Here is a 22,610-nt window from a genome sequence, read left to right on the forward strand (position 1 = left end):
GCAGTAAAAGAAAATGCACACAGAAGTAGTGGATTTCCATGCTGTCTTGAAGAAATAGTGTTGTCCTTCCAACGGAAAGACAGTGCTGACTCTTGACATGCAGACGGGTAATGGGCCACAACAGAGCAAATCCACAGCAGAATCATTCGACGTTTTGAAGAATAATGGTAGGTAGGTGATCACAGAGTAGACCCACTGCAGTCCTTGTATAAATAATGGTGTTGGTGAGTCATCAAAGGTGTAGACCCACTGTAGTCCTTGTAGAGACGGCCAGCAGCCATCTGTTGCGACTGTGCAGGTGCACAATCACCATCGAAGAGTCTTGTGGACAATATAGCAAGTCCATGAACCACCACTTGTGCAGTCACAAAGTTTTTGGAATTGTCCTTAGAACCAGCAATGCTGTTATCCAGTCCCTTGCTGAATTATTAACACACGTGCAAACACTAACAGTCCCTACTTCCCACATATTGTCCATATACTATGACCAACAGAAACGTGTGCAGTGAAATGTAACTTAAAAGTTACTTAATTTGATGAACTGGTGTCAATTACAATTTTATAACATAAGTATACAATAACAAAGGTACAAAATACATCATTAAAGAACATAACAATACAGATAACATTTGTAGTACAGGCTTTACAAAAGAATCGAAATAACATACACATCAGTGTTACAGGAATTATGACATGAGTACATACATAAAAGATCAGAATAACTATCGAAGCATCAACTTAACACATGAGCATTAAAACAAAACAGAATGAATAATGTCTAAACACCTTTATGCAGAAAATAACATAGTATTTGAAAAATTCTACAACATATATCTTATTAGCTAAACACATAAAGACGGGAAAAACACAAATACACAAGGGAACACAAACACATAGTGGGATAACACAAGGAAAGGACAGGGTTTCTTTTACTGCAATATTTTGCAAACAAAACTTTCTTTACTTCTCGGAGGTCTCCCTTCATTCGTCATTATTCCCAAAAAGTCCTACCTATACCTGCTTTCTGTATTCTATTCATATTTCTTTCAAAATAATTATTTCTCAATGTACAATACTCATTTTGGCCCAAATCTTTTTCGTATAACTTCTCAATGCATTTTTTCCCTATTGTCCATAGTCAGTTTCTTATATAGTCTACCCCCTCTTGAGCTAACTTAAATCTACTGAGCTCAGATGCTAAACTAAGGGACGAGGCAATGCAGCAGCACAAAACAATTAACGCAAACAGCAATGAAAAAAATGCAGATTTGCGAAGCAAGCAGCATTATAGAGATTAGCAAAGCAATTGCAATATTACAACTAATATAAGGCAATGTGCAGCAAACAATAACAATAAATCCGTAGTAAAACTGGCTTAACAGCGTAATACAGAGTCACATTCAGTAACATTATGCCTGGCAAACAGCAGCGGAAAATGAAATAGCTTATACCTAAACATGACATAGCTCAAGCAGAAAAAATAGTACACTAAAGATAAAAATGCAGATAAGGGAAATGTATAATCACATCTTCATGTCTAAGTAATTAAAGTGGTGCACCACAAGAAGTTATTCTACCAAAAAAGTTACCAAGTACTTGAAAAGAAAATTATGAATGCAGTTCCTGTGAAGGTAAATGTCTTTTTGTGCTCCCTCATTTTTTTGAAAAAATTATTATTTACTCGATCTGTAGACAGAAAATACTTATATTAGTACATCTATAAAATTTTATTTTAACCAATGCTGCAGTGCCACTAGAAACTAGATATTAAACAAAATGAGCAAACTCTCAACTAGAAAGACAATAGACGTAAAATGTTTCTCATCATTTCATTAGGCATTTTAGTAAATATCATAAATTAAGAGCTCCACAGTGTAATCATGTGTTTTCAAGTTTGAGCGTGTCGTAATTGCAATGCTTTCTACAATAGCGAGGATAATAGGCTCCTTCTCTTTTTTTTTTTTTTTTTTTTTTTTTTTTGCACCTAATGGCTTTCTTTTGTGAGACGTCTACCTCTCAGCTGGGCGCCCAAAACGCATTACATCAAGGTCACTTACCTTTCTTGCTGAAATATTTACGACGGCAGTTTCCGCTACAGTCACAGTCTCATATAAAAATATTTCACAGGTCAAGAATTTGCGTTACAAAGCTGTAGAAACAAAATCCTATAAATATAACAGCGTCCAAAAAATTTTCGCCAGCATTGTGATACATTCACGCATATACACACATTTCATAACTCTTAAAGTACGATTCTTGGTTTACAACAACCTTTTTCACAAGTCAGAGTCCCTAACCACTGTTCATTACTCCTTACCTTATTACACATATAATTATTCGTCGACACTTCTTCAATATTTCATCATAACAGATATGTAGCATAATCAAATTCCTCATATAGCATCAGCTTATTGACCATAAACATACCTCAGCAGCATAATACGCATCGTCGTCGTAAAAATAACATCATAACACCTCAGTCAAATCTCAAAAACGTCGTAGCTTCCTCCAATAGTTTCAAAACTAAAAAAATTCTCTACTCATGTCAAAAGTGTCATTTACCTCAAACGTACTTTAAAAATCATGATCCCATACCAAATACATCATTCAAAGCTCTCATAGTATCACAATGGTTCTGAAAAAATATGAACAGTTCACAAAGTACAAACAACATACAATATCGTAAGTGTGAAGTTATCCAACGGTGTAATTATGTAAACGTCTGTCACTGATGTAGTAAAATAAATGTTTGCCTCTCTCAGGTAAATAATCAGATAGCTGTGTAATTCTGTGTTAGAGAAATATGGTACCAATGTGTAAAGTTGTATAAGCAAATACCATATTACCTAGGGCTCCTTGTGCTTGCCAAACACATGGTACACAAAGTAGGCGTGTACCCCCCTGAGGATTAATGTAATTATACCCTCAGGTGTTACAGATTACAGCAATGGAATGAAATGTATCACGGAAAACCTTTGTATCATTGTACTACAAATATCTTTAAAAATAAATGTTTTAAGTACAAAATTAATCACTCAAATACGTGTACTGTAGCGCTAAATGTGCGTCTTGCTGTAAGATAATCTCTGTGGAAGTGTCGTAGTTATCGTCCTCCGAAAGCTAAGTTCTGCAGAAGTCAATGTACTTACCTCATGATAAACAAAAGTGAAATGCTTTGCGTATAAATATCGTAGTTATTATGCTTATTGGCGTGATGAAGAAAGTACTGTACAGTAACGTATTGTTGTGCCACGAAAAAGGCTGTCTCATTGTTGCTATACCACAAAAGTTACTACTAAAACATGTTTTACTTTCCAGAAGAATTCAGAAAACTGTCCAGATATAAAACAGATACACAGGAAAAGCAACATTGTAAATTGTCACTCAGTAGTAGCGTCGTGATAAAATCGTGTAGCTGTCACATAAACTAACCACTGTGTCATCTGGTATCTCACAGAAAGTACTTTAAATCCAGAATATATTTTCAAGTAAACCAAAATGTTGCATTAAAATCTCATTAGCAGTACTGGTAAATGTTCTAAGTATGTGAGACTTATAGTCGTTACGTAATCGTGCAACTAACAAGCAAGAATGTTCAAATAACAACATTGTGTCGTCTGTTCACTATAACAATGCATTCATAATTTCTGTTGAAATAAGTTCTCTTGGTTCTTGACTGGGTATTTAACTTCAAACATTGTTGCATATTAACAGATTCTAAGTCTGACAAAGCCTACTAGCAATGTAAAGTGAAAAGTTTTATGGCAAAGACAAAATTAAAAAGCAGATTATCTTTCAGTAAACGGTTTTACATGTGGAATGTGGTGTAAACCTTTACTCTTCCTAGTACGCAGAGTTTCAGCTTCAACGCAATTATCATGTGGTATACGTCGGATTCTGTAAGGTCCATTGTAAACTAGAAAGAATTTGTGACTCAAGTGTTTCTTCTTATGTGACAATGAATGAGCTTTAATGAGAACTTTCTGACCAATATACAATTTCTTTGCATTTGCTTTACCGTGTAGTTTTCTCCTTTTATCTGCTGCAGATTTTATATTTTTAAGAGCCAAATCAATTATGTCTTTGTGTCGAAGTTTACGTGTATTCAGGAAAGGTACAAGCTCTCTGATTCTGTTCGGTGGTTCTTCATTCTTTAGTACAAGTGTAGGTGGTAAAGCAGTGGAATCATGAGGCATTTCATTCAGCACATTTTGAAATAAGTGTAAATATCTGTCCCAATGCTGATGCTTTCTGTGACAATAAAGTCTGCAAAGCTTATTGATTTCTTTCATAATCCGTTCAGACCGGTTACAATGTGGTGAGTACAATGAAATAAAAACAGGTTTGATTTTATGATTCCGAAGCATGCGTGACCAAACAGCAGATCTGAATTCCGGTCCGTTATCTGAAATGACTTTAGCAACGTGGCCAACTTCACGTAAGAAATTTTTAACAAAGGCGTTGGATACAGACCGTCCAGTGGCTTTACGTAACGGTGTGAAAGAAACAAATTTTGGAGTAAGTTCAACAGCGACTAGAACGTACACAAATCCATTAGATGTTCTGACAAGCGGTCCCAAGAGATCAACAGCAGCAAATTCTTTTAATTTAGAAGGAATGATAGGAAACAGCAGAGCACGATGGGAGATAGTAGATGGTTTCGCTTTTTGACAAAGTTTACAAATAGACAAGACTCTTCGAATTCTCTTTTCCATGTTGTTAAAATAACAAGTCGTTCGAAGAATATGATAACATTTTCGTGGGCCAAAATGTGCATAGCTGAAATGAATGTACCAAATGAGCTTATTAACAAAATCGTCAGGAATGCAAAGTACCCATAGCTTGTCATCAACAGTGCAGCGTTTGAACAGTATGTTGTTTCTAACCAGATAATAATGCCGAATCTGTGTGTGTGTCTTTTCATGCCATTTGCTCTTGATGTCTTTCCAAATCGGATCTTTATATTGTTCATGGGCAATGTCCTTTAAAGATGTGTTGATGAAGTTTTCAAAGGCGACTTTCTGAATGTAAAGATTACTGAAATTTTTCTCGAGGTTGCCTTCTGTGTTACTTTTCTCAAGCCCAGCCGGTGTGCGTGACAGTGCGTCCGTAACAATGTTTTCCTTGCCGGGAATGTAGAGTATTGTGAAGTGGAATTCTTGCAGAAACAATGCCCAACGTTTTAACCTGTCATGATTTAGTTTTGAAGACATAAGAAATTGTAATGCACGATGATCACTGTATACCTTTACGTGCTTACCAGAAAGAAAGAAACGGAACTTGTTAAATGCCCAAACGATAGCTAAAGCTTCTAATTCAGTAACGGAATAATTTTTTTCAGATTTTGTTAGCACTCGGCTAGCAAAAGCAATGGTTTTCTGAACGGTAGTGTCATTTTCTATGGCTTCTTGAAATAAATGGGCACCAAGACCGACTTTAGAAGAATCCGTGCTAAGGCAGAAATCTTATGACAGATCTGGATGAACTAGTATCGGCGCGTTAAGTAGCGATTCTTTCAAAAAATTGAATTCCAACTGTGCTTGTTCGTCCCAGTTCCAAATAGTATTTTTTCCAGTGAGAGAACAAAGTTATGGTGTAACAAGAATTTGCATATTCAGAAAACGACGGTAAAAATTTACGAGACCTAGAAAACTGCGGACTTGTCTTTTTGTGGAGGGAACTGGAATGGCTCTGATTGCTTCTAACTTTTCAGGATCCAGCTGAATGCCTTCAGAAGAAATAATATGTCCCAAAAACCTCACCTTTGACCTACCGAATTCAGACTTTTCCAAGTTAACTGTAATTCCAGATTCTGCAAAAATATGCGATTATGTTGTTTCCATGAAGCTTCTGCTATTAGAATATCGTCCACATATAAGGTGATGTGACGTTTTAAGAACTCCGGTAATATGGAATTTAGCCCGCGAATGAATGCTGCTGAAGAAATGTTCAAACCAAAGGGAAGTTTCTGAAACTGATAACAAACGCCGAAACAAAGGAAAGCTGTGTATTTTCTACATTCTGGATGAAGTTCGATCTGATAAAAGCTGGATCTGAGATCAATGGAAGAAAACACTTTTACACCATTAAAATTTTGAAGAAGTTCTTCCAACGTTTGCGGCCTGTTTGTTTCAGGAATAATGATAGTATTGATTTGTCTCGAATCTAAGACAAGTCTGATCGATCCATTTTTCTTCTCAACAACATGTAATGGATTGTTGTATGAGCTTAATGCATGGTCAGTAATGCCCTCGTCAACAATAGATTGTATTTCTGTTCTAACGCGGTCCCTATAATGTGCTGGAATTACGTATGGTCTAACACAAAATTTAGTATGCTCACGAACACGAAATTCGTTTTGAAATCCCTTGATTGTTCCTGTTTTGTGAGTAAAAACTGTGGAATGTTCTTGTAAAATCTCAAAAACGTTCTGCCTATCAGTGTCATTACAATTCTCAGTTGTTTGAATTTTATTTTGAATTAACTCATTAATTTCAAATATGCCGTCGATATCATCCCTGTCAGTACTTGCAGGGTGATTGTTAGTGTCAAGTTCCGTCGAAAATTCCGAACTGTTGTCTAACAGGAGGTAAAGCCGATTAATTTCTTCGTCATGGTTTGAGAGCCAATCTTCAAATTTCAAAGCTACTGACTTACCTTCTTTCTCTAAACTGATTTCAGCATCGTGAAAGTTTAAGATTGCTTTCTATTCATTCAAAAAGTCTACTCCCAGTATAATTTCCGTCGACAATAATGCAACAATAAGAAAGTTCATAGAGAAGCTGTGGCTTTGACAAAAGAATTCTAAGTTGGTTTGTTGGCGTACATCTACACTTTTTCCAATGATTGCACCTTGTAATTTAATCTTACGTAACGGAAGTGTGGGGCAATGGTTCGATTTGTTGCATTTGCTAAAAGCTGTTTCACTAATTACTGAAATGGGACTGCCAGAGTAAAGTACTGCCGTAAATTTTACGTCATTTACAGTAATGTGAATCACAGGATATGCAGTGTTGTTAAGTTTTACGTCGTGTTCCTGGAGTAAGATGTCCCTAATGTCTTCCATTTTTACGTAATTACTAGCTACGGCAGCTGCGTCGTCAGTTTCATAAGTACGTTTTGTGGCTGCCAGTGGTGTGAGTCATTGCCTATTGTCTCTTTGTTGGCGCGCGTCGTTATTGAGATCTGGAGACCTAACTTCTACAAATTCACCGTGACGAGAGGGCCCTGCCCTGTTTAAATCCCGCCAGTTCTGATGCAATTCAGGTCTGTCGTTACGATCACATCGTCTGTCGTCATGTCGGTAGTTCCTGTAGTTTCTTTCTTGTCGGTTAAGTGGTGGAGAATTTCTCCCTGAATCGTAACTGCACGCCGGACCGTTGCATCTAAAGTAATTCTGTCTCCCGTAATAATGATTATTTTGGTTCCCATATTGTCTGTTTCTCTGATTGTCTCTGTTATAGTCATTACCGCGGAGAGGTGATCTTTCCCTGTAATTATTACTACTCTGCCAACGGTTGTCATACGGGTGGTGTCTGTTTTGGCCACGATTTACGTTATAAGAATAGCCTAGTCGTGTATTATTTCTGTCATCGCGGAATTGTGACAGATGTGACCTGTAATTGTTGTGCTCCTGTTTTCGCATTTCGCGATTGTCAGTGTCAATTTCCAGTTCTTGTAACAGTCCCTGAAAAGCTTCAATGTCGTCTTTGCAACGTCCTGCTAAAATAATATGCCGTAAATGTTCAGGTAATTTGATTAAGCAAATGCGGATGAGTTCCGAGGGGCTGTATGGGTTTGAAAGATACTGATTCTTATGCAACATGTCTTCAAAGTATTTCATAAGACTGGAAAATTCAGATTGTTCGAAACGTTTCATCATTATGATGCTATGTTTTACTCCGTCTTGTGTAGCTTGAGACCAATACGCTGAGAGGAAGGCATGATAAAATTCTCCTTCACTGTGACAATCGTGAATGACCAATCGCATTCTTACAGCTGGTTCATTCTCCAAGTAGCCACACATAAATTCTAACCTGTGCTCCAATGACCAGTTGGGAGGAAAACAATGAGAGAATTGATGGAGCCACGCTTGTGGATGAATGTCGTTGGCAGAATTCTTAAACGTTTTGAATTTACGTGTAGTAATGAACAGCTTATAGTCAAAATCATCGTGTCGGCGAGTAGCATATCGGTCACTGTTACGTCGTGTCGGCGGTTCCATCTCAAAATCCAATGCGCCTTGCCAATTTCTTTCATAATTTCCGAAGTGTCCTGTGTTATTATTTTGTGGTTGTTCCGAATTTCTATGTCCCTCTTCCCGTACTGGAGCGCGAGTGTCCTCTGAAATATGTAATTCTTGTATTACCTGTGTCAACTGATCTTGTACTTCCCGGATTTCTCTTTTGTACTGTGTATTGATTTGATTTTGATTTTGTTTGAATTTTCTAATTTGTTCATACTCTTCTGTGTCAGTGAAGGCTACAGGTCTTGTGTCATTCAGATCATCATCTACCTTTGTAGATAAGTTAATGACCTGATCCGAAAGTTTGACTACTTTCTCCGATAGTGAACACATTTCCTCAGTGTGTTTTTCTGAACCAAGTTTCAGAGTGTCCATTTGTGTTGAAATCGAATCTACTGTGTCTAACTTCTGAAGATTTTGTTCCATTGTGTCCAACTTTTGAAGATTTTGTTCCATTGTGCCTAACTTTTGAAGCGTTGCTGTGTTTGTCTCTGATTTTGTTCCATTATGTCTAACTTTTGAAGCTTTTGTCCCATTTGTTGCATTAATTGTAATAACAATGCACTGGTGTCTGAAACATGTTCCTCGGTGCTATTCGGCAATGCATTTGAACCGGCAATATTCGCAGTTTGAAAAGATACCCAATGCGGAATCCTGGCAGGGTCGCCATATGAAACGTCCCCTTTGAACAATTATACATAACTGTGTTTAAACAGACACACAATATTTTTAGCGCAACGCAGTCTCACTTCCAATAATCCCTATACAAGAATGGCCCTGACTAACATTAACCTATACCTTTCACAAATCACTTACCTCACAAAAATCTTCATTACTGGAACTACTGCAATACAGCGAGCGCCACTACTGCCAGCTAAATAAAAGATTCAAACTATGGAAGACACTAACTACTGATAGGCATAGTTAGCAAATGAAAGATTTTAATAGAGAAATAACAATGTATTTACCTTAATAGTCATAATATATATAGCAGTTCATGACAAATTTCAAAACTCCGCCATCTCTCTCCCCACATCCACCACTGCTGGCGGCTCACCTCCAACTGCACAACGCTACGTGTTGTTCACATCCAGCTGCCGCTGCCCAACACTACAATGGCAGACAACAATGCAAACTAGCTACAGACTGCACACAGCACAGCCAGTGATTTTCATACAGAGCGCTACATGGCGTTACCAATAAGAAAACCAAAACAGCCTACTTACAAAGTTCAGCACATATCTCGTCCTTAAAGGCGTCCGCATTACTTCAAACAAACATGTCCCGTCCTATTTATACATTGGAGGTTGAATCATCTGGCCCTGTTCAAAACTGATAATCTTGGTCCCTGTGCACATAACAAATAAATTAATTTTTTTTCCGGAGTAGCAAGGGTGGAACGCGATATATTCTGGCCTCTCATTAAAAAAAAATGTAAATGATAGCTACAGGCTCAGCAGTGTGCAGTGCTGGCCATAACGAAATGCGCCTGAAATTCATTTGGCTGACAAAAGAGAACGTTTTAGAAAATTCAACTTCTTTAAAAAATATATGAAAAATTATATCACAAGTTAAGTTTGTCTTTTCAAAAACATCTGACGATTGAAGCTACATTACTCACAATTTATTTACAAACATTGAGATTTAAACAGCAAGTATCATCTAACTTCATTAATCCAACATAAATACTAATCATGAAATTACGCATAGCTCTCTTAATAAATCTTAAAAGCATTACAAAATAAAATATCTAACTAGCCTTAGTTAGGAGAATAAAGTTCAGCCACATACTGATTTATACTAAAGATTGGTTTAACTATGAATACAATGAAGATTCATGTGGCTATTGTAACGTAAGTTATTGCATAGCCTACTGATGTTTACCAATTGTCATCAGCTATCTATGTCCTGTGGCACAGTTTTATGTGTACAAACTGCTTAATATTTGGTTTCCGTTTTTGAGGATAATTTGATAATGTGCTTAGGCTTGAAACTGGTTATTAAGTAATAAAGGAAATTAATGTTGCAACTTCGTCGGTTCTCTGCAATTTATTGTATAATTTGGTTAATTAGACATTTGTTGCAAGCACCCTTCATGGTGCTGCAGTTTTACTGGACAGCACTGAGTGTCAGCTGTCGTCACTCTGTTCCCACAGCGTGCCTGATGATTGCAAATGGATCGCTTGCCAAAATATTGTTCCTGTTAGAAACAGCGATGCGGCCGTGTGGCTGAGGATTACTCTCCCACAATCAACATATAAAATACGTCGTTAAAATGAGCTGTTTTAGCAACAATGACAGGGAATCATTATCAAACTTGTGTAAAAATAAAGTAATTTTTAAAGGCAATTATTTCAATTTCAGTACATGACGAGAAGCGCCTGAAGATAAATTGGAATGCTATCCTCTGATATTATGAAAATCGTTCGGAATTTGTGAATGCGACTGCACAACAGCTTTAGGATTTACTAGTAACGTATGAAAATTTGTGCCCGACCAGGACTCGAACCCGGATTTACTACTTTATGCCAGCGATCGCCTTAACCTTAACTTCCATATGTCCTTCAGCTGTGCATAAATGTCCAAAGAACACTGAATCAAACTATACATACACTGTAAAATACATACATCCTGTATAATATCATGCCAAATCAAGCCAGTCTGGGGAGAAAAACAATGCCTGTTGCTGTGTCGGAGTTAAACAATTTGTACGCCAGCGCAAATGGAAGTTTGGGTAGGTCGTAGAACCGAGCAGGGATGTCCGAGGCGGTTTAGGCGATCACTCACTTGAAGCGGAAAATCTGCGTTTGCGTCCCAGTTGTAATGGTACTTGAATTACGTAACCTCTCGATACCAGTAATATTCTACTGTATTTCTCTTAACTACTTAACATATTTCTGAGACAACATTCAGATTTGATTTCACTTTTGACACATCTATATATTTATATTGCAATGATATTATTCTTATGTGTATTCTTTCTTTTGTCACTATGATCTTTGACGTACTTGTAACTCTGATTTTTGGGCGCGTAAGCGATTGCTAGTTAGTTGTTAAGTTGTTAGAGAGTCGGACTTTGAGAAAGTCAAATCGTGGACGTCATGTTGGAAAGACGAATATTGTCGTCAGCTTATAAAATGTGAACTTTAACAGCGACTGTGAGGAAGATGTTTTCAACAAAAGTGTAATCTTCAAGGATGGTTAGTGAAGCGCATCTACAAAACTTTTGAATATAACAGAATAAAACCTAGGCCTCTTTGCATCCGAGCTTGGAATCATAAACACCTAGATTTTCAACGATTGAGCCATGATTTTACGACGAGATGAGTGCCTAGTTTTTTTCATTATTACATGAAATGACTATTAACTGTGCTCTAATGACACCTGCCACATAATATGACTGATGTTGCCCGAAAATGCAGTATTTAGTAGCGTGAGCAATACCACAATTGTTATTAAAATTTTGACCTTTGTTGTGGTAGGGTTGTTAGACGGTCCAGCACAAATGTTCATATGCTACTAGTAAATCATATAACTGTTTTACAATCACATTCTCAATCTGCGAATGCATTTCGTAGTTAAATAGGGCTGCCAGACGTCAGCAGTGTCGAACTATTCAGACGCTGCAGATACGGACACTGTTGTACTGTACTTCTAATATTAGCCTAAAAGAAAGTAAATGATGGTAAAGTACTTGGCATCTGTTAACGATGAGTGAAACGCCAAGAGTTCACTTACACAATTATAAGTAACTGGTAATTTTTAAATGCATCTTAGTGCTTAGAATCTAATTACCATATGTAGTCAGCAGACACTGCCACCTGCTGGGATTGGGTAATGCAGAGCGACCTAGTTTGCGAAACAGGAGGGTGAGGCACACACGGACCGAATCCACACGGTGATCTAACGACCGCGGCTGGAACATCGGCCAGCCTCAGTGTGGTTTTTAGGCGGTTTCCCACGTCCGTTTAGGCAAATCTTGGGATAGTCTCCGTTTTCAGTCTGACTTCCCTCCTTTAGGTAACTGGAGGCTGCGGTGACAGGAAGGACTTCCGGCCACAAAATTAAATAAAACAAATTTGGAGAAACTTGAGTGCATGGGACTCCGTAGCTAGACGACTTATACACTAACGAAAAAGAAGAAAAGAACTCATTAGAACCTAGCGCTCGCGAACAGCTTTATTCTGCTATGAGGAATGTCACTACAAACTGGCAATATGTGTCCGTCTCCGTGTTTATTTCTATGTCCGTCATTTTCTATGAATGATAAAGCCATATCATCATTTAGTTCTTATATTGTTACATCTGTGTGAGTAGTCGGACAAGACTCAACCCGACATTAAATAAGGTACACAAGGAACTTCATCCTCATCCATTTGCATTTCATGAATTTTGCGGCATGTTGACTTGCGTTTTTCTAGCACAGTTTTCCAACATATTAGGTTATCTCTGGATAGTTTTGAGGATACTGATGCAAGAGGGGCGCTCAATAAGTAATGCAACAAATTTTTATTCTCTGTCAATTTCGGTTGAAAAAAATGCGAAATTTGTTGTGGGACATTGTGGAATATCACCGCTTCGTGAATATTCCCACTTCGACCCCTATGGGTTCATGAACTCTCAACAGGTGGCGGCACTCTAGTCAGCCTTCAAAATGACATCTGTAACGGAGGTGCATTCCAAGCAGAGAGCTGTCATTGACTTCCTTTTCGCGAAAAACCAGAGCATCACAGATATTCATAGGCGCTAGCAGAATGTCTACGAAGACCTGGAAGTGAACAAAACCACCGTGAGTCGTTGGGCGAGGTGTCTGTCATCATCGCAACAAGGTCGCGCTAATGTGTCTGCGGCCAGCCGCACACAGCTGTGACTCCTGCAGTGTTCAAAGCGTTCACTCAAAGATGAACGCCCAGTGCCTAACAAAAGACCGTAAAGAGCAACGAAAGGCCGTCTGTGCGGAACTGCTTACACGTTACGAGGCTGATCGTGGCAATATTTTGTCGAACATCGTCACAGTCAATGAAACATGGGTTAATCACTCTCCTCCGAAGAAAAAGTTCAAAGCCGCATCTTCAACTTGTAAAGTCATGGCGACGGCCTTCTGCGACTCTGAGGGGGGCATTTCGTTCCATGTCGTCCCTCATGGTACAACGATCAACTCTGAAGTGTATTGTGCCACCCTCAGGAAGTTGAAGAAAAGACTGCAGCTTGTTCGTCACCACAAAAATGCAAACGAACTTATGATTTTCCATGACAACCCAAAGCCTCACACAAATCTGCACACCCGAGAGTAGCTCACAAAACTAAATTGAACTGTTCTTTCTCAACCATTCTGCAGCCCGAATTTCTCACCTTCCGAGCGCCAATGAAGGCTGAACTCCGAGGGAAGCAGTACACGGAAGGTAAATTATTGATGCAGCAAGTCGTTACTAGTATCGAGTTGGGGTTACGGTTGCAAGTTTGACATCAAATTGATATTCAAAGTATTTAAATTGATCAATCAATCACCTCTGCCCAACCCCACCCACCCCTACCACTGACTTACTCTTCTGTGGCTTCTTCATATTCCGCTGATGCTGCAGCTGTACGGCGCTGGACGATCTCGACTGTCGCTTCATTCTGGGTAACTGACTACAGCTGAGGCTGAAGAGCTGCTGCGCCCACCTTGGGGGGGGGGGGGGGGGGGGGGGGGATTCTGTTTGGCTTTCCGCCGGGGAGAGGACCGGGGTTCGAGTCCCGAAAAGGATACCGCCAAGTTTAATTTCATTCCAATTCCCAGGTGGTGAGTGGGATGGGATGTCAGCACAGCCCTGGGAAAACGAAATTCCCACAAAAATTCGAAAATCCCGCCAAAATTCGAAATTCCCGCCAATAGGAGAAGTGTGGGGGAGAGAGGGACAGGGGCACACGTGCAGCTGAGAAAAACACATGACATCACTCAGGGAGGGGCAGGGGTGGGCGGGGCCCCTGCTTAATGTCTGTGTCTAATGCTGTGTGAAGGCCTTTGTGCTTCTATTATCGTTTGTAATGGTTTTCTTCTTCGTTCATAAGCGGATGCGACGTCCTCCAGCCCATCGGGACCCGCAGCGGAGGCAGCATCCTGGGATCCAGTCGCACACCTGATCAGTTTGATGGAGCAGGACGATCTGCTGCTATTGTCGGTTGAGGGCACCCAGTCAGCCCTTAACTCACTGAAGTGCACCAGAGGTCCTAATCAACGTGGCGCAGCTCGGTACTGACTCCTTCGTATGCGCCATCGCAGAATATTCCAGTGCTATTACATGGACAGGGTGAGGATGTAATGGATGAGAAGATACCAATTAAGCAGTGTGCACCACTACTCTTCTCTTCAGTGTCAAATTTAACCGCTAGTGGTTCGAAAAATTTACATATTGGTATAGAAGAAGCCATAGACAGAGTGTGGCTATTGTGATAGAAATCGAGAATGCAGCTAAAAGTGTTAAAGTGCGATTTACGGAGGCAAAAGCGTATATCATGCAGCATTTGACCACCGAGTATCACCCAAGCCATCCTTCTCTGGACGTTTACTGTGCTGCTCTAACTCTAGCCATTACAAAAGTGTACAATGACTGCACTCCCTGTGAAATCACACCCGTTTATCTTACAGCACTCCACCATTAAAAGTTGTTTCGATCTATAGATGGTGCTATGAACTGTGTTGGAAAGACTGAACAGTTGGCTGCCTTATGTTAAATCTGTGTATCTAAGTATGAACAGTGTGCATGTAGACGACTTCTAACAGTGGGTCAGTATGGTGCTGGCGAAAACTAATATACTGCCAATAAGTTTGAGAGAAATACAGGCTGAAATCTGTGCTTACAAAAAGGCTTTATTTTCTATATTCTGTACTGGCGTTAACACAAAGAAAGAACAAGTTTATCTAGCGCATCTTGTGTATGATTACTGAATAAAAAAATAGTATATTACCATGTATGTGTTTTTTATTTTTAACTCTCGAACATAAAGTTCGAGGTGTACGCAAGGAACTAGACACATATTGTCAAACCCTTCTGAGACCGTGCAATACACTGAATTATCGTATTAATGCAATCGAGAAGGAATTAAACGGTTTAACTGAAGTGGGGATAGCTGTCACTGAGGATGGGACATTGTACGAACGGGTTAACGCAATTGAAAAAAAAATAGGCAACTTAACTAAAAGGAAAATAGCTGATACCGAGGAAGGGGAGCAGCATAAGTAGAAGAATAGCGGATATATAAAACCTCAGGCTGCACAGAAGTCCGATTAGTGTACACCGAGATGTCGACTAAGCATAAAATCATCAAGGCACGGAAGGCCGTTCGCGAGAAGTTACGGTTGGTGTGGTTAGGACATTTGAAGCGGGAGGAGACATTACGAGAAACCTTCAAACCAGTTACTGAATCTTGATGAACTCTCAGCGAAATTCCTCAACGACGACGATGAGGCTATTGCCGATTTTATTAACCATCAGAGTGACGTTAGGATAGACAAAACATTCGGTGTGAGTGGTGAGAAACCATACATGGTGGGCACACAGCTTATAACTTTAAATAAAAACCGATACAGATCGCTGATAAACAATTTCAAAGAACACCTGCTCTACTAAATCTTAATTTCCTAAGGCCCACAAAAACTGTTAATTAAGACCTGGAAATATATCTTGAAATATTGCTTTTAACTGATCTGCATAAGAATGCAAAAAGTCGAAGAAATGTGAAATACAAATCCATTATACGACCTATTTGGGATGGTGAAAAAAACAGCAGTGGCGATGGTATTGACATTCAGCATAAAAGAGTGAGCAATCGGCTCCCGCAGTTACGACGATCCCAATGAGCTAATAGACTGGCTATGACTGTTCATGGCATCAGCTGCCGCTGGTAATGCAGCTCATTCCAATGTAGTTGTTTTAGTACTTTCTGAGCTTAGAGAGCCACCATCGAATAAATATGGAGACCGTAGTTCGAGAACTGCACAAATCAGCACGCAAAACATACCTTCGAAGATATGTTACTATTAAAAGCTACGACGTTCTGTGGCAGGCGGATCTTGTCGACATGAGAGAATATTCACGCGTGAATAACGTATTCAAATATATTTTAATGGTCATTGATATTTATTATACATATGCCTGGGCATTACCTGTGGAAGCAAAAACAGGGAAGGGAGTTGCATATATGTTTGATGGATTGCTGCAGATGGGGTCGAATCGAAGCCCATACAACCTTCAAACAGATCACGATAGTGAGTTTTACGATAAATATTTCAAGGCTGTGACGGAGGTGTGTGAACAAAACAGTGAAAATCCAGAAGTGGATGCAATTCAATCTTTATGGCTCACACATATGGATCGATATCCTTCCACAAATTTTTGCACAATATAATCGAACCAATCATCGCACAATAAAAATGTGTCCAATCGATGTTCGTGATAATAGACTTCTAGATATAGTATACAATCCTATTAAAATGGTAGATCCGAGCGAACGGCAATTTAACGTAGGTGATTTAGTATGTATTTCAAAATACAAAACAACATTTGAGAAATCACACATGCCAAACTGGTCAGCTGAGATATTCACAGTTTCAAAAGTGCAGAGAACCAATCCTAGAACATACCTCTTAAAGGACAGCAGTGATACTGAAATTACAGGATGCTTTTACACACAAGAGTTACAGAAGAGCTCGGAATCAGATGTGTATCTCGTAGAAAGGGTAATACGGCGTCGAGGGAATAGACAGTTGGTTAAATGGCTTGGTTTTCCCGCATCACAAAACAGCTGGATCGACGATGACAATTTGTTATATAACAAGGAGCGCAGACCACAAGCACCTCAGTAGCGTAACATGTGTGATAGGAGACGCATTAGAGAAGGAGGAGGTATTCTCGACAAACTAGCAGTCGAATTACACATTCCTGGATGCAACTACTGTAGACCTGGAACAAAACTTCTAAAACGATTAGCACACGGTGTTAAGGGAATAAATCTACTCGACAAAGCATGTATGGAACACAACATCGCTTATGCAGCAAATACAGATCGAATCTTAGCTGATAAAGCTGAGGCAATATGTACGAAAAAAGATATTGGTATAGGACAAAGCATTGCAGTATTTGCAGTTGAAAAAAATGTGTGTGGTAAAGTTAAGTTGGGTTTGGGAGCGAAGAAGTTCACCCAAGTTATGAGCGCTGCACGTAGGGCGCTAAGGAAGAAGATGAAAATCCAAGGGTGCATGAAAAACTGTATCCTGACAGCGATGTATGCAGCTAAAAGCTCCCTGAATCAGAAAGGAGTGAGGAAAAAAAAGATTGGTTAAACCACCCAGGGTTCTACGAATATCCAGGACATCAGGTGTAATTATCCCCTTCCTTATTCCTGCCTTAGCTAGACTATCAGCGGTGAGTTCACTGGCTATGGGGTGCTGCGGCTATTGCCATGACAGTCAACAATGCACAAAGCTCTCAGAAGCAACTGCAGGAGGCATGACCGTATGATGGAGGCAGCAGCAGTAGAAGGATTCTGTATGCTCTGGCTCACCTTTGGCTTACTAGGTCACTCCGTTCACTCGCTATTTCGCCAAAACTTAGCCAGAACCTACATAATCCTTCTACTGTCCCCCTCTATTCAGATCTAACTCACTCACTTTCTCATCTTGGTGGACGTAAGGAAATAAAAAAGGTGATGTAAGAAAATAATGGTGAACGAGAGTAAATGACTCATTTCCCTAGGTGAATGTAAGAAAAAAAAGCGCAAAACATTCCCTATCAAACACCTTCCACTCAGTGATCACTGAGCTTCAGGCCTCTGCCTTCTGTACGTTAGCACATCACGAAGACTCGCCTCTGAGTTAACAGAGTGCTCCAGTATTTTGGGCTGAAACATGGATGACGATATGTCGTACAGAAGCGAGGATATAAAAGGCCCTGTCAAATGGCTAGCTCTCCTCAAACCACTGACACTTGATGACTCCATGAGATAATGGCCAAAATCCTTTAGTTTACGTACTCAGTTACGACGTTTGACAGAGTAAAGAGGCACGAAGGTTGTATATATACAGTTGGTATCTGAGTGACAAAGTTGGTACAAGATCAAAAAGTTTCGAGCTATATAACGATCATTAAAATCGATTTTAATCACTTAGAAACTATAGTAAACTGTTTAATTAATTTCATGTCAGAGTGTAAATTATCAAAATCGGTTCAGAAAGAGCAGAATTATCGTAACATTAATTTTCTGCAGTCAGAGACATCTATTTAGACCTTGCTGAACTGCTGCAAGACAAGTGTAGATGAGACTGAGACAGACAGAGATATGGAGGCGTGGCTAGTTATCTGAAAGCTGCGCCACCTGCTTTATAACAGCTTGCTGTTTCCTCTAGACATCATTAGAGTTAGCGATCTCATACGGACAAGAGCTATGCGATTTCTTGCGCATGCAGCGGTCAGCGGCGGTCGATATTTTAACCGATTACAAAATTGGAAGATGATAACATGATCTACATACATAGAGCTATCCTGAAGTCACTTAATTATTTTCTCTATCTTTCTGAAAACATTTCAAAATGAATTGGAAACATGAAGTTCATTTCAAAATGAATTGGAAACACGAAGTTAACGCTTCTATAGCTTTTTCTAGTTTTTTTTATTTGTCTAAATAATTAAAAATCTTCAGTAAATATTCTATGTTGTGCATCGTATGTAAGATTCTTCTTACCATACATAACTATATAAGCTAGTGTATCATTCGGAAGTTTCTCGTTAAAAGTTGTACAAAGTTTCATAGTCGTTTTCTGTATAGTTACAACATTCTTTCTACAAGTCATATTGATTATATAAATCGGATAATTCGTTACGAAACTAAATGACTTAATATCGATGACTGCTTTCAGTATAGTAATTAGTTTAAAATCGAGAAATGAGTTGCATGCTTTGAGAAAATTATTTGATGGATTAATATTCCACATTTCCTGTGGAAAAATTTCGCTTCTATCGTTTTCCAAATATATTCTGTAGTTTAATGTGATCGAATAATGAAGATTATTTTTACGATTTGCCTGAAATGCAATGAATACGAAATATGTCATATCAAATTCTGTCGAGTTATAGTAATTTGTGATATCGAGATCAAAGTTCATCTTGCCAGACAAGCCGGAAACTTCTTCAGTTTGAAGTTCATAAAAAGAGATCGGATTTTTAGGATTTTTCAGAATATTCTCTCGTTGTTCAAGCTCGTAATTTGGTTCGTATTTAAGAACTGGTACCCGAATTGCCATCGATTCTATGATGCTTTTTCCTTCTTTTGGAAGAATGTCTTTTATTTCAATTCTGGCCTAATTATAGTCTGACCATCGAAGGATAGCATCTCCAGAACTTGAGCTATGCGTAAAAATTGCAGACAAATCTCCTTCCCACATAATTTCTTTGTAGTCTTTAAAAAATCCACCAAGCATTGACAACCGATAAAGGACTTCATTTCTCTTAATCTTTATTTTTCCTGTGTTAAAAATAGGTCTTTCTAAGCTTATTTTGTCATTCACAGAGGAAGTAATGGAGTAATCCATGACAAAGAACTAGTGGAGAATAAAAATTTTCACAATGAAAAAGTTAACAAATAAATTTAGTGATTTCATAATCGACAATCCAAAAGGAATTCCATATCTGATTAGATTTTTGAATAATTTGCCACATACGTTATAGAAAAGTGATAAATATGGGAAAGGATTAGTCAGCTGGGCATTGAATTTACCATTCTCAGATAAGCATCTACCGGGATATAATTACTGTAGACTGTACACTAATCTTGAAGAAAGACTAGCATGTGGTAATCCAGGAATTAATCAACTAGAAGAGGCTTGTAAAAGACATGATATTGCTTATCATGATCATAAAGATTTAGAGTCTAGACACCAAGCTGATAAAGAACTTCAATTAGCTGCAAGAGAAAGAATGTATGGTACTGATGCTTGATCAGGAGAAAAAGCTGCAGCAAAATTAGTTAGAGGAATAATGTGTGGCAAACGAAAATTAGGAATGGGATGCAGTCCTCAGCTTGCTTCGGCTGGTGCTGGCTTAGACCTTGACAAAAATATTAAAAAATGTTAATCTTTACTGACTTTTAATCTATATAAATGAATAACTTTACAATCGATTATACTTTGCTACCTAGTGGCAAGACTAAACCAAAATGAATTAAATTAAAACTGAATAAGAACAATTAAATGCGATTGAACAAGTTTTGACTGACCCACAAAAACGCATGAAAGAGAAAACTGGAGGAAATTTACTTGTTACATTAACTATTCCTGTTGAGTATCTAACAAAAACGAAGGAAGGAAAAGGACTAACACAACATGAAAGTGGATTTCTACCATTACTTTTGGCTGCATTACCATATCTAGCAACTATTGGTTCACTTGCTGGTGGATCTGCAGCAGTCGAAAATGAAGTCATAAATAAGAAGAAATTCGACAAGGAATTAGAACAGAAAAGATATAATCAAACAATGGAGAGAAATGTTGGTGTCAGACTGAAGAAAGCAAAAACATTTGAAGAGTTGATCGAAAAATTTAAGTCCTTTATCTAATTTTGACATAGAAGAACTTGCTAAACAATTGAAAATTAAACACTTCCATGGTGTATTCATGACTGATGAATTACCAATTAAAACATCAAAAATTGACTGCAGAATAGTAAATTTAGATACTTATGATCACGCTGGTAATCACTGGATTTGTTACTATAAAAATAATGATAAAAAATATGGTTTTGATTCATTTGGTGCCAATATACCAAAATAACTAGTTAAATATTTAGGAAAAACTGATCTGTACTACAATACTGAGAGAATACAAAATTTCGATGAAGTAATATGTGGCTATTTGTGTCTATTGGTTTTAAAATATTTATGCGAGAATTATAAGCTTAATGATATTTTGAATCTAATAAATGGACATTTTTGGGAATAAAATCAACGCTGATGAGGAGCCACCATATGGTTTAAGCTCATTGAAATCAAAAATTATAAGAGAATTAGGGCCAAAAACAGAGAATTTTATCAAATAATTCCAGAAGGATTATGGGGCATTTTTAAAATATGTAAAACTTTTATTGATTTTAGAGGCAGACTATTAGTAGACATAAAACATCCAGTAAATGATTATGATGCTGTTACTAAACAATATGTAGGAAAAGAATTTACTAACTATGTCACTAAAATAAAGCTTGATGAAAAAATTCTACAGCTTCATAATGATACATATAGCACTATCACACATTTTGATCAAAATTTTAGAAATATGCACAGAGATCTTACATTTGAAACTTCCTGGCAGATTAAAACTGTGTGCCAGACCGAGACTCGAACTCGGGACCTTTGCCTTCCACGGGCAAGTGCTCTACCAACTTAGCTACCCAAGCACGACTCACGCCCCATCCTCACAGCTTTACTTCTGCCAGTACCTCGTCTTACATTTGCTTTAGAGAGATGTAATAGACTAGAAAATATAATACAAAATAGACAAATGATTGAATTTACTTTTATGCACAATTTCGAATACGATTTCAGGCTTAAAAGAGTTATTGTTATTGCTAAGAATATAAATAGAGACGTGTACTTTGATGACTTTGACATCACTGTAAGCACGGGTGATAAGCTATATGAAGTAAGGAATGGCAATCAGTCAATCATGGTACACAAATCTGTAAGATTGGAAAATAAAGTGAAAACTGTTCCTGTAGGTATAAAGTTAATTATAGCTTGTGAAATAATTTAAAATTTAATAAATTTTATTCACACTTCGCATTTAGTCCTTAAAGACGATCAGATTTATCGCTTGAAGTGTGAAAAATTTACTGAGACACATAATCCACACAGAGTAACAACAAAAAATGGAAGACAAAGAATCGAAGGTCTTTGTACAATATGTAAAACTAAAAAGAGTAAATTCGTTAAAAAAAATTGTAGTTGGTGAAGGTCTGAATAATATTCATGTTAAAATAATTAATGAATTACTTAAACCTATGAGAAAATTTTTTAAAAGAAGACAGATAGTCTCTCTTGGTATAGACGATTTATGGCAAACTCGATTTATGGCAAGCTAATCTAGTTGAAACCGACTCTGGTAATTTGAAAGGAATTTCAAAAATAAACAAAGGATACAAATATTTATTGACTGTTATTGATGTCTTTTCGAAATTTGCTTGGGCTATCCCACTTCAAGATGAAACAGGTAAAAATGTAACTGACGCTTTTAAAACAATATTTACTGTCAGACACCCAAGAAATTTACAACAAGGAATTCCAACAACTGATGAAGAAACACAAGATTAATCATTATTCAACTTTTTCAGAGCTAAATGCA

Source organism: Schistocerca americana, chromosome 5, assembly GCF_021461395.2.
Source record: "Schistocerca americana isolate TAMUIC-IGC-003095 chromosome 5, iqSchAmer2.1, whole genome shotgun sequence".
NCBI classification, from domain to species: Eukaryota; Metazoa; Arthropoda; class Insecta; order Orthoptera; family Acrididae; genus Schistocerca; species Schistocerca americana.